Source organism: Neovison vison, chromosome X, assembly GCF_020171115.1.
Source record: "Neovison vison isolate M4711 chromosome X, ASM_NN_V1, whole genome shotgun sequence".
NCBI classification, from domain to species: Eukaryota; Metazoa; Chordata; class Mammalia; order Carnivora; family Mustelidae; genus Neogale; species Neogale vison.
In genome coordinates this window covers 129052157-129065827 of record NC_058105.1, presented here as the reverse complement: position 1 = coordinate 129065827, position 13671 = coordinate 129052157, and positions in this window count along the sequence as shown.

Below are 13671 nucleotides of genomic sequence, written 5' to 3'. Positions count from 1 at the left end.
GGGTGTCACAAGAAGGTTTGTACTACTAGTAATAAATCACCTTTCTCCCAACAATAGCTAGCCCCTCAAGGTCCTGGAGACCTTGCTTCCAAAATTCCTTAGAGACTAACATCACCCCCTTTGTCCTCACCTCCCCAACTCCTGTGTATATAATCAGCCACTCCTCAGGATAACGGAGCAACCCCTCTTCCTGCCCATGGATCCTGTCCCCGTGCTTTAATAAACCACCATTTTGCACCAAAGACGTCTCAAGAATTCTTTCTTAGTCATCGGCTCCGGACCTCAGCCCACCGAACCTCACCTAGGTTCTAGAACTTCATCAACAGGACTCATGGGCAGAAGGAGAAGGGGCCCATTATATACTTTCAAGTTGGGAAGGGGTCAGGAAGAGCGTGAGAGGCTAAGGAATTTGGGAAGCAAGGTTTCCAGGACCTTGAGGGGCTGGCGGCTGTTGGGAAAAGGTCATTTATTACCGTCTCATAAAACCTGAGTCATGAGACCCTTCGGATGTGTACCGGTGGGCCAGATGCCTGGAGATGATTGCCAGCACCTATCTTGGGGTTTAGAGATAGAGGAAGTTTCCAAATAATTCTTATATGTTAAAGAAGACTTACAGGGTCCTGGGTATCGGGCTAAGATTGTCTTCTGCCCTTAAAAATGTATTAACATCAAGGTCACTGAGTCCATAGAGGGATGTCACTCTTCCTGTTTCAAGGACTTGTCAGGGGCTGGAAGTAGTATGGAAATTTAATTTTTCTTTTGTGTTTCTTCTGCATATCACTCTACACACTAACTCTATGAAATGCTTGTTAATATTTAACCATGTTGCGTGGGGTCCTTTATCTTACTTTTACATTTTTTATCATATGCTGCAGATCATATATATTATACAGTAAAGACTGTAGATTATTATAGATTATGTATAGATAATGTATTATATAGCCATTTTATGTATATTTGATGATTTTCTTGAATGTGTAGACTATCTCAGAGCCTTTGGAAATTCTGTTTAATTCTCAGGCCAGAAATTATTTCAATTTAATGAATTAGGCTCTTAAGTTTTTTATTGAATTTTTCTTTATTTGGGTATCTTTCTCTCAGCTTTCCCAACTTCTTGACTTGTAGAGAAGGTAACTGATTTTCAGCCCTTTTGTATTTGTTAAATCCGGAATGTCACCATTTCTTCTCAAAGAACTGAAACAGGTTTTAATGCACTTTTACTAGTATTCATTTCTGTAGATTTTTAAATTTCCATTTTAATGTCTTACCTGATTCATTTTATTGTAGCAGGTGTATTTTGAAAATCCTAGGCAGGTGTTTATTTAGTTAATATTTTAGTTAATATTTTATTAATTTATAGTTTATTAATACTATTTTATTCATTCTTTCATTCATCCACTCGAATTTATATTTGTTTCTAATCGATATGGTTAGAAAGATACTTGTATTCAGGTGTCTGTTCAGACTTGCTGTGCGAACTAATTCACAGTTTTAAAAATCGTATCTCTCTGCTTGCCGCAAATTATACTTACGGCGTTATAGCCATCAACTAGACAAGGCTTGTGAATGAAGATGGGTTTATGTTGTCTATTTTTTTTTTTCCAATTGGCCTCATAATAAGGAGAGTCTGACTATGTTGATTGCTTTGCCTACATTTCCATGGAGATTTTCTTTTATTTTTATTTTTTATTTTTTTGCCATCCTATTTTGTAGCAGTATTGTTTGTTGCATGCAGGTTTAGATTGCACATAAAACATCCTTTTACATCATTCCAGTAACAGCTACCCCCTTGATCTTAAAGTTATTTAGCTGATATTAATGTAGTTATTACTGGTTTTGCCCTGGTTGGCCATTAGCACTCTACTACATTTATATAAACCTTTGGGGTCCTGATATTTTAGATGTGTCTTTTTCTCCGTACAGGGCATGTAGCAGGATATTTTTACCTGTATTTTATTCACACTTTTCTCCGTGTCCTACTTTTGGTGTGCTTTGTTTCCTTTTCCTTTTATATATTTTTGAATGAATATATAGAAGGTGAGGGTTTTTTTCCCCCCCAAATCCTGATAGGGATTCTTTTTTTTTTTTTTTTTTTTCTTTTAAGAGGAAAGTTCATTGTTTTTTGTTTGTTTGTTTGTTTTGTTTTGTTTTGTTTAGATTTTTATTTATTTGACAGAGAGAGAGCGTGCGCGAGCACAAGAAGAGGGAGAGGCAGGCAGGGGGAGAGGGAAAAGCGGGCTCCCTACTCAGTAGGGACTACAGATGCCAGACTCCATCCCAGGACCCTAGGATCATGACCTGAGCTGAAGGCAGTCACTTAACCAGCTGAGTCACGCAAGCGTTCCCAATAGGAATTCTTAATTCTCACCTTCTTGAATCCAGAAAAGAGCTTTTTTTTACAATTCTAGTATGGTCCCTTGAGATATTGTCTTTGATGTAATTCCATATATAATGTTCCTTAATTTAAATCAGAAGTGTGTAAGACCATTTCTTCTCCTTCTTCTTTTTTTAAAATTTTATTTATTTGTTTTAAGATTTTATTTATTTATTTGACAGAGAGAGACACAGCAAGAGAGGAAACACAAGCAGGGGGAGTGGGAGAGGGAGAAACAGGCTTCCTGCGAAACAGGGGGCCCAACGTGGGGCAGGATCTTAGGACCCTGGGATCATGACCTGAGCCGAAGGCAGATGCTTAATGACTGAGCCACCCAGGTGCCCCTGTAAGACCATTTCTTAATGATTCTCGTATGCTTTTAGATCTTTAGCTTTTATATGGAATATAGTATAATTTCTTCAACTTTCCAGAATTCTGATGTTCCTCATAACTGAGTCTTTTCTGCATTTTAACCCATCTTTTGAAATTTCACTTTTAAATATTTATGTAATAATATGAACACAGACTATCGATAGCTATTATTGATAGACAATACTACTTATAGATCTACTTATAGCTCAACAGTCTATTACGATAAATAGTTGTTGACATAATTACCATCGTTATGGCAAAAAAAAAGGCAAAATAACTGTCAGGTTTTTGTTTTTTGTATGTGCATATACTTGTTTCGCTGGAAATGTTGCCCTTTTTCTCATTACTTCATCAAATAGGACAGAGACCTTTTTTCAAGAATAACAAATTTAATTATTAAATGTAAGCATCAGTAGAAGAGTTTAAAAAAAGTAAGTGCTTCTTCTTCTTTTTTTTTTTTTTAAGATTATTTATTTATTGGATAGAGAGAGATCACTGGTCAGCAGAGCAGCAGGCAGAGGGAGAAGGAGAAGGAGAATCTCCACTAAGCAGAGACCCCAAAGCAGGACTCAATCCCAGGACCCTGAGATCAGGACCTGAGCCTATGGCAGCTGCTTAACTGACTGAGCCACCCAGGCTCCCCACTGCTGCTTTTTATATAACATTACTTTCAGTGAAATTCTCTTTCTTCTTTTACCTCCAATTAGATTAATAAATTCCTCATTTTGTGTTATACCCTAAAAATTACCATACAACGTAGAGAAAAATATATCAAGAAAAATTTATCAGGAACAAATTGTAGCCCTTATTTAATACACTGTACATACATTCGTATAAATCAGGTTCCTTGTTTTGTTAACAAAGTAATCAAAAGTGCTAGCACACATAAAATATATATAAAAATTGTTGGCTGGAGAAGCGTTGTGGGGGGGGCGGTTTCCAGCAAGATTTTGGTTGAATAACAAGCCTGTTTCTCTCTCATGATTATTAGTTGAAAACCGTCAAAGTCAAAATCTCGCTTCTGTGCTACCTTTCACGCTGAGATCTACAATATAATCCAGATTGATTTTTGTACCTGGTATGAGATGGAACTCCATATTCTATTTTTTGCTTTCTCTATATTCAAAGATTCTGTCTTTGCTTCTCTCTATGGTGCCACCTTTGTCATTCAATGAGTGACAATATATGTCTGGATCTTTGCCTCAGTGCGCCCTTATTTTGCACCAACCAGTGTCATTTTCTGCATTGATAACGCACTGCTGAAATATTGAAAGAGTCACCCAATGGTGCAAATTCTCCATATTTTTTTTTTATTTATGACAATGTCTTACCAACATATAGTACTTTTCATTTCCATTATACTTTATCGTTGATATCACTTTTTATAGAAACCCTGTTTTAACGTTGATTTTGAAACCAGAGGTAAATTTGAAGATTTTCCCCATTGTTGGGGAACCAAGCCTACTGTTCACATAGTAAATGTTTAAATATAGATATTAAAGCCCAGAATGAGCAATGGAATCTTTAACAGATCATTCGGTGTACTACTGTTTTAAAAGTTCACTGAGATTTTAAATATGTGGGCTAACATACTAAAATAAATGCACATTCTAGAAAAGGTTTTATTCTGAATTTGTGGTATATTGTCTATTATTTTCACTTACTTGAGTTTAGTACAAGATTCATTTGAAATCTGCTTTGTTAGAACTTCTTTTTTTTTTTTTTAAGATTTGATTTATTTAAGAGAGAAAAAGTGAGAGACAGAGCAGAAGCAGAGGGAGAGGGAGAAGCAGGCTTCCCACTGAGTAGGGACCCCCCTTCCATGTAGGGCTCGACCCCAGGACCCTGAGATCACGACCTGAACTGAAGGCAGAGGCTTAACCCACTGAGCCACCCAGATGCCCACACTTTGTTAAAACTTGCATTGTTGCATTTGTTAGTACAAAATATTAAGTTTCATTAACTTTAAAAAAAAAAAATTAACAGTGGAAACAGTTCATCCACTTTTATGTCTGAATTTGAGCTTTATCTATCCCTGTTGTGTAACTACTGAGCTTTCACAGCAAAGCTACTGATAAAAAAACACTTCAGGGAAAAATTAGATTGGTGGAATCTGCCTCGAGGACAAGAACATAAATGGAGTAACGATGCCGTTGACAAAGAATCACGGTGCATATCGTGGTAAGAACTGGGACGTCGCTAAAGGAGAAGAAAAACTAAGTTTGTGACCTGCACGTTACACCTGATCGAAAGAGCCTGACTCATTGTTGGGGACCCAAGCCTACTAATTAAAGAAAACTCTGTTATCACGCTTGCCATCCAAGACCTGTGAAAATGCCCCATTTCTAATGGAAGTCATAGGACTGGGGCACATTATATTTGATTCTTTGGTTTTTTTTTGTTTGTTTTTTGTTTTTAAAGATTTTATTTATTTATTTGACAGACAGAGATGACAAGCAGGCAGAGAGGCAGGCAGAGAGAGAGGAGGAAGCAGGCTCCCCGGCCAGCAGAGAGCCCGATGCAGGGCTCGATCCCAGGACCCTGAGATCATGACCTGAGCCAAAGGCAGAGGCTTAACCCACTGAGCCACCCAGGTGCCCCTGATTTTGTAGTTTTTTAATGTCAGGATTATATGGCAATAAAAAGTGATGAATTCTTCTATTCCCTAAGCAAAACTGGGAGCTCTTCATCCTATTTTCCACAAAAGTCAGGTAGACATGAGAATTTGATTTGGTCCCAGATTTTAATGCAGGGAAAGTACTGCTTTCCAAAAAATTGTGACTCTTTTTTATTATTATTTCTGACCTTGCTATGACATTGGTTGCCTCTGGTTACTCTGTCATGAGAAACCTATTAATCTTTGTGAATTTCTAACCAACCAAGTGGCTATCTGTTGATGTGGTCACCAAACAATTATCCATGCAATTTTCTTTTTTCCCTCAAATATGGGAAGGTATTACAGCGCTTGTATTTTGTTTTATAGGAATTCCAACATTATTTTCTTTTGCACATTGATTTATAAATCACATTTGATTTATATTTATGTTGAGTGACTGAGTCAGTAGAGGTTTGTGACTCTCGATCTTGGGTCTGTGGGTTCAAGCCCCACATTGGGTATGGAGTTTACTTAATTTTTTTTAATTACATATTTTAAGGAATCATAAATAATGCAGAGACAATATAGTGGCATGACATGGTCATAAATTTAAATATTCTCTCTCAAAGGAGATGGTCAGATTTGGTATGTAAACAAATAAAAATCATTACTGTTCACTTTAATTTTTTTTATACCATGTCCCTGGTTGATTTATATCATTGCTAAAAGTGACTTTCCTAATTTTTTGGAACCCACATATATTCATATAAATGTGGGATGTTTCTGAACGAATATTTTAAAATTTAAAGTAGTAAAGCATGAAACTTCCTATCGACTTTGGAAAAGTTGGATTAATTGTTGACTGCTATTAAATTTTTACAGTTATTTTTCAGAAAATATAGCATATGGCATTTTATACCAGGTAGTGCAAGAGTTTCTTCCTTTTTATATTTTTTTCTGTGATGTTGGGAACAAAATATGTGCCTTGTGATTTGCATTTTACTCTCAATACAGCTATACTCTATGTTTTCCTTTTCCTCTCTCTACATTCCCCTGGGCAGTGAAGGTTAGTCTTGGTTCAATCTGGCATTTAATTATTCCTCCTGTAAACTTTATGATCTCAGAGTTGATTAGGTAAGTTCATCGGGCAAGTTTTAAGTGTGAAGTCGTAAATAAGTTTAGAGTTCATTAAAGTGAGCTGATGTGGTGTTTTTTCCAGAATCCATGCTGGGAAATAGTTTCCATTTCTGTTGTATGTTTATTTTCCCTAATTTAATCTTTACCACATTTTGTATTATGAAAGTGATATATATGTTTATTAGGAAAACAGAATAAAAACAGTCAAATATCTTTCTCACATAGTTTGATGTGCAGAACCTATATGAGTTAATATAGAATAAATATGTGATACAACCATTATACACCTTCACTTCTACACAATAAATTTCTGTCTCAGTAAATATTTACACTATTTTTTTTTAATAATCTCTACCCCCAACATGGGGCTCAAATTCACAACCCTGAGGTCAACAGTTCAAAATTCTACTGACTAAGCCAATCAAGGGCCATCAACACTATTTTCAATTAGTATAATTTGATTTGAACATTCTACAATGGTTTTATTTTTTAAGATTTTATTTATTTATTTGACAGAGAGAGATCACAAGTAGGCAGAGAGGCAGGCAGAGAGAGGAGGAAGCAGGCTCCCTGCTGAGCAGAGAGCCCGATGCGGGACTCGATCCCAGGACCCTGAGATCATGACCTGAGCCGAAGGCAGAGGCTTAACCCACTGAGCCACCCAGGCGCCCCTGAACATTTTACAATGCTTTAAGTCAATGGTCTATTTTGGAGCCCGTGGCTGGCTCAGTCAGAAGAGGGCGTGGCTCTTGATCTTGGAGTGGTAAGTTTGAGCCCCACGTGGGGTGAGCCAATGACTGAAATAAGTAAACGTTTAAAAGTCAATAAATAAAGGAATACATAAAAATCAATGCTCCATTTTGAGATACCTTACATCTTTCCCAGTTTTGACTCTTATAATTAAATGGAAATGAACCACTTGCTATTCAAAATGGTGGACCTTCTTTGTTCTTTCATTGAAAGAATCACTTGAACTCTAGGCATCACAAAAGGTAACACGGACACACTGAATTGCATTGAAGGCAAGAAATTTCAGAGGTGCCTGGCTGGCTCAGTCTGTAGAACATGGGACTCTTGATCTAAGGTTGTGAGTTTGAGCCCCACTTTGCAGGGAGTGATGACTTTAAAAAAAAAAAAAAAATTAAGAACTTTCTTAAAAAGGGCACCTGGGTGGCTCAGTGGGTTAAGCCTCTGCCTTCAGCTCAGGTCATGATCTCAGGGTCCTCGGATCGAGCCCCGCATCGGACTCCCTGCTCGGTGGGAAGCCTGCTTCCTTCCCTCTCTCTCTCTGCCTGCTTGTGATCTCTGTCAGTCAAATAAATAAATAAAACCTTAAAAAAAAATATTTGAAAACGGTTTTAAAATGATGTAAATATCAACATGTAAAATGTTTAAAAAACTGAAACATATTCCATTTATTCCATCTTTATTTACATATTACTTTTTAATTTTTCTAATGCTGACTTTTATAATGTGAATCTAATAAAATTCGAACAATTGACTCAACTACTTTATTCCTCATCTGTTTGTTCTTCAAAATGTAAAACAAATGAATCGTAGGGACCTTTAGGTTTTTTTCATTTCTGGTGGGAATAAATAAGTAATTTAATCTTTTTTTTTTTTTTTAATTTCTATCATTGTCATTGCATTCTACAAATATATGCATCTGTTTTACCTTTTCTGTAAGCCTAAAAATAAAAGTCAAGAGCACCCACACGATTTAGAGAAATGAAACTATAACATTGATGGGCAACGGTTGGTTTGAAAATGTCATTTTGAGGCAGGTGCGTGCGGGAGTAAAATTTTATCATCAACAGATGTGGGCAGTAAAGTTTCTTAGTCACTCACTGTGTCTCGCTGTTGACCTATCCTTTGTTGATTGCATATAAAATTCTAAGGTAAAAATGACATTTTCTGAGATGTACAAGGGCATTCCACTTCTGTCTTCTGGTTCTCCATGTGTGTTGGTCGTTTTCTTTCTGTGAAATGCATTTCTCCCTCTTGTCTGTGCATATTTTGATGTCCTCAGTCTTTTGAAATCTTCAGTGTCATAACGATTTATTAAAGACCTTCCTGTCCAACTCCCTCCCTGCTCATTCTACCTCTGTATTTCTGTATTTTAATTCTCATTCTCTTACCTCCTCTGTCTTGCTGAAAATTCAATCTTAAAAATCCTAATATTCCCCAAAGACTCCGCCTTGGTGTTCCTGCCTCTTCTTATTTTCCCCACATTTTCAAAATCACTTTTCTCTTTTTGACATATATAGTGACAGATGTCCTTTCTTTTACAAAGATGTCGAACTTATGATCATTTTCAATCCCCTCTTTGTGGAAGAAGAAATAATTACCAATCATAGTTCACATTTCTATAATTGTTTCTTCTTTTTTTTTTAAATACCTGTGATGTTATAGAAAGCTGCTCTTTATTTATTTTTTTTTTTGAGATTTTATTTATTTATTTAACAGAGAGAGAGAGAGAGAACACAAGCATGGGGAGGGGCAGAGAGAGGAGAAGCAGGTTTGCAGCTGAACAAGGAGCCTGATTCCCGGCTCAGTCCCCGGACCCTGGGATCTTGATCTGAGCTGAAGGTAGACACTTAACCAACTGAGCCACCCAGGTGCCCACAGAAAGCTGTTTTTGATTTAAGATTTAGTCATTGCTTGGACTTCCCTAAGAACATAAAATAAATTTTATTTTTTTCAGTTATTACTAGAAATACCTGGTAAATTTTGGAAAATCTCTTCTTTCCTCCCTCCCCCCATCATAGCCTCCTCTGTCATGGTCTTCCTTTAAAACGACTGCAGATCCTTGGCTTTCCACCTTTAATTTGTGCATTAAAGGTGACGTTAGTATATTGGGGCACCTGGGTGGCTCAGTGGTTAAGCCTCTGCCTTCAGCTCAGGTCATGATCTCAGGGTCCTGGGATCGAGCCCCGTATTGGGCTCTCTGCTCAGCAGGGATCCTGCTTCCTCCTCTCTCTCTGCCTGCCTCTCTGCCTACTTGTGATCTCTGTCTGTCAAATAAAAAAATCTTTAAAAAAAAAAGGATGAAATTAGTATAATAAAAAGTATAAATAATATGTGAAAAAAATAAACAGCCCAAATAGCAGAGGCATATTCAAATTACGCAGCACCTCTAACCACTTTGATCTGTTATTTTTTGGCCAATTCTTGAGGCTTGGATGAACTCATTTTCAAAGGCATAGCCAGATTCTGTCTGTTCAGTGACTCCACGATTGCAAGGCAATATGCAAAACAAGAAATAGAAAGTAAGTTATAGACGATCGGAAGGTGATACAGTGGTTATGCCCTTAGGGATGGGTACATCCGTTTAGCTCAGGAGGAGGCCCCCCCCCTTGTGTGTTTGTGGAATTCTAAAATTCCTGAAAGTCCCCCTTCTGTTTGCTTTTCTTGCCTGCGGAAGCACCATCCATGTCTAGCTCCCACTTGAGACATCACTGGTCAGTGAGTCCTTCTCCAACTTCCTTTGAGCTCCGTGCCGTGGCATCCCACAGATGCCCAGTAGCCAAAGGCCGCCTCCAGTAAAGGCACTACTATATAAATTCTTCCCTAACTATAGTCTGAGTCCCCTGATAGGACCTGTCTAGTTCATTTACCTGTAGGGTCTACAGCACGATCTTGACTATAAGAGTTGTTTTTCAATGCTTTCTTTTTAAAAAATAAATATATCTATTTTTTAATTTATTTGACAGAGAGAGAGAGCACAAGCAAGGGGAGCAGCAGAGGGAAAGGGAGAAGCAGGCTCCCCACTGAACAAGGATCCCTATGCTGGACTCTGATCCCAGAACCCTGGGATCATGACCTGAGCCAAGGGCAGATGTTTAACTGACTGAGCCACCCAGGCCTCCCTTAAATGCTTTCTAATGGCATTGAACTCCGTGCTCTGTGATTTAAATGCATGGCATTTTCCGCCCGAGTCTGTACTTTCCTTTATGGCATCTGTCTGCCATGAGACCCTGTCATCGTTCACCTGGATTTCTAACAGCGTGACTAGAACCACCATCTACAAGCAGACTTTCCTTCCCTGACTGCCAGGGAGGCAGGTTTGGAAACTCTGCAGGAAGAGTGGAGGGTTGGAACCTGATCCGCAGTGGTCTTAAAAGGTTATATGTGGTCAGAGCTGTCTGTTATTAGGGCTGTTTGAATGCATACCTGGAATCACTAAGATCGTGGATATCCTTATGCACAAAAAATGTTACCAGTTAATGTGTTTTGTAAGAATTCCTACTGTTTTGGGGCACCTGGGTGGCTCAGTGGGTTAAGCCTCTGCCTTCGGCTCAGGGCATGATCTCAGGGTCCTGGGATCGAGCCCCACATCGGGCTCTCTGCTCAGCGGGGAGCCTGCTTCTCCCTCTGCCACCCCTCCCTGCTCATGCTCTGTCTCAAATAAATAAAAAAAATAAAATAAAGTTTCTGCAGTATTATGTATTTCCACTGAATCCACACTTGAAAACTGGTGATGTAGGTCCTAAATCGTAATCCTTAGTAAATTCATTCAGGGTGAATCTGCCTACTGCCGACGAACTTCCAGGAATGAAATGTGCCTCGGATCCAGAAATGCTCTTGGATTCCTTCCCTAGTGTTCAGATCCTTTTCTGGCTGACTCTCCTCTTTGGGTCCCCCTGTTCTGTGCTCAAACAGCAAGTTCACTGAACCTACAGGTTGCACTCCTGACTGTGTAGATATAGATAATTATATAGTTATACATATAAATAATATATAAATAATTATGGCTGTAATTTAATCTATTATGTGATATAAGCAGATCGTATTATAATTATCTCGTTTGTGAAGAACAGTCTACGGCCAGGCCCATAGTGTTCACAAGGAGATACCCATCTCGGAAAGGGAAAGAGAAACCCTCCCCTAATACATGGTGCAGGAAGGAAACTCCCATCATGGACCTGTGTCCTCTCTCTGAGGATTAAGGGCCAATTCATTTCTAGAACTATGTCTTGGGATTTTAGATAATTGGATGTATATATAGGCATATTCATTGCACTCTGTAATACTCCTGAACAAATTCCTGCAGAAAAAACAGGAAGGGCTGTAAAAAGAAAAGAAGCAGATTATCACAGCCATCCACGCTTTATAAGGTTTTCAGACCAATAGATCACAGTGACAGTCTGTGTTTAAACGTCTCGAATTTTGGAGGGCAGAACATGTATGATTTAAACATCTAGAATTTCAAAAGGCAGAACATGTATGAACAATAGATAATATATAACATAGAGCTGAATTATCCATTTTTTTTTAAATCACTGTAAGCTACTTAGAACGCTACACTTTTTTTTTAGGTGCTCTATGACCATGTAAATGCATAATATAATAATTTTCACCACCCAAATTGCTTTTATTAATAGAGAACCTGAAAGCTGAGTTTCATGTTTTGCAGATACATTTTTTTTCTAAATTTCACTTAGCTTTTCATTTTATTTTTTATTTTTTTTTTATTTTATTTATTTATTTGACAGACAGAGATCACAAGCAGGCAGAGAGGCAGACAGAGAGAGAGAGAGGAGGAAGCAGGTTCCCCGCTGAGCAGACAGCCCAATGCGGGGCTGGATCCCAGTACCCTGGGATCATGACCTGAGCCGAAGACAGAGGCTTAACCCTCTGAGCCACTCAGGTGCCCCAAGTAGGTTTTATTAAGTGAAAAAAAAATCCCTTTCACTTAGTTTGAAGTCACTCTTCATTTCTACATAGTTTTTTCTTCTGCAGAAATACTATTTTGCACCGTATTATTTTTTGCAAATCCCTGCTCATTTCTCCATTAGAAACAACGCTTGGTATATGATAAATATTCCAAGGAGAAGCAGCTCAGATAAAACAAAGACAGTGGTCAAGTTAATACAGTCCAACAAGGACTCTCCCCAAAGATTAGTGACAGGGAAAGTCAATCAGTTAATTCCATTTGGACTGCACGTAACCCCCCAGGGCCATGGATGTCTCCCTGTATGCGATTAATTAATCAAATCCAGCTTTATCTGGCAAAATAAATGGCCTAAGCAGGATTATTTATTGATTATATATACAAACCCAGAAAGAGGACCACATAGAGACATAACCATTGCAGACCTTTCATTAAACTCTTTAGAGCATCACTAAGGGAAGGTTATCCAATAATTAACTTTTTATAAAATATATTTGCCTTCGAGACAGAAGAGTGAGCACGTTGGTACTGACTGAATTGCATTGCTGTAAACACGCTTGGAATGATTATGAATGTATTTTATGATTATGATAGGTAATATCATATTTTACTATTTAATGCCATAGTTTCTCATTTTAATTATATTTTAACTGTAAACGTGGTCAAGAAACACCACATTAGGGCATTGTAATAATTAGGGTATCAAATGTGACATTCAAAAGGTGTTTCCAAAATTTTGGATCAAGAATATGAGAACATATAATACCATTAATATCTATTGAAAAACATTATGCATCTAAAGGGATTCCTACAGGTCGTTCACTTAAAGCCAGATTAGGTTGGCAATTGTTACAATGAAAAGAGGTTTTGAAGTAACAGAACATCCCATTTATTTCATAGCTCTCTCAAGGACGCTATGTAAAAAGGGTTGAAACGTGTGTCTTCTGAATGTATAAGGGTCTAATAATTACGGTAAGAAAAATGAGCCACGGTCCTCTGTTTTGTGTCTTAAGTTCTGCATATCAGTGAGATCATATGATAATGGTCTTTTTCTGATGGACTTATTTCACTCAGCATAATACCCTCTAGTTCCATGCACATCTTGGCAAACGGCAAGGTTTCATCATAGGGGAAGAAAGGAAAAAATACGGAAAGATGAAACCAGAGAGGGAGATGAATCATAAAAGACCCTTAAGCACAGGAAACAGCATTGCTGGAGGGGAGGTGGGTAGTGGAATAGGGTGACTGAGGGAAGAACATTAAGAATGAGCCCTGGGTGTTATATGCAAGATGAATCATGGAACTGATAATAATTGAAGTTTAAATAATTGAAGTTTAAAGTCAAGTTAGTTGAGTTTAAATTAAAAAAGAAAAAAAAAAAAGTTTAAAAAAAACTAGCCAGGAACCATTAACCAAATGCAAGTGGGATGGTAAAAGTCGACTGATAAAATACTCTCCATCAGGGGCGCCTGGGTGGCTCAGTGGGTTAAGCCTCTGCCTTCGGCTCAGGTCATGATC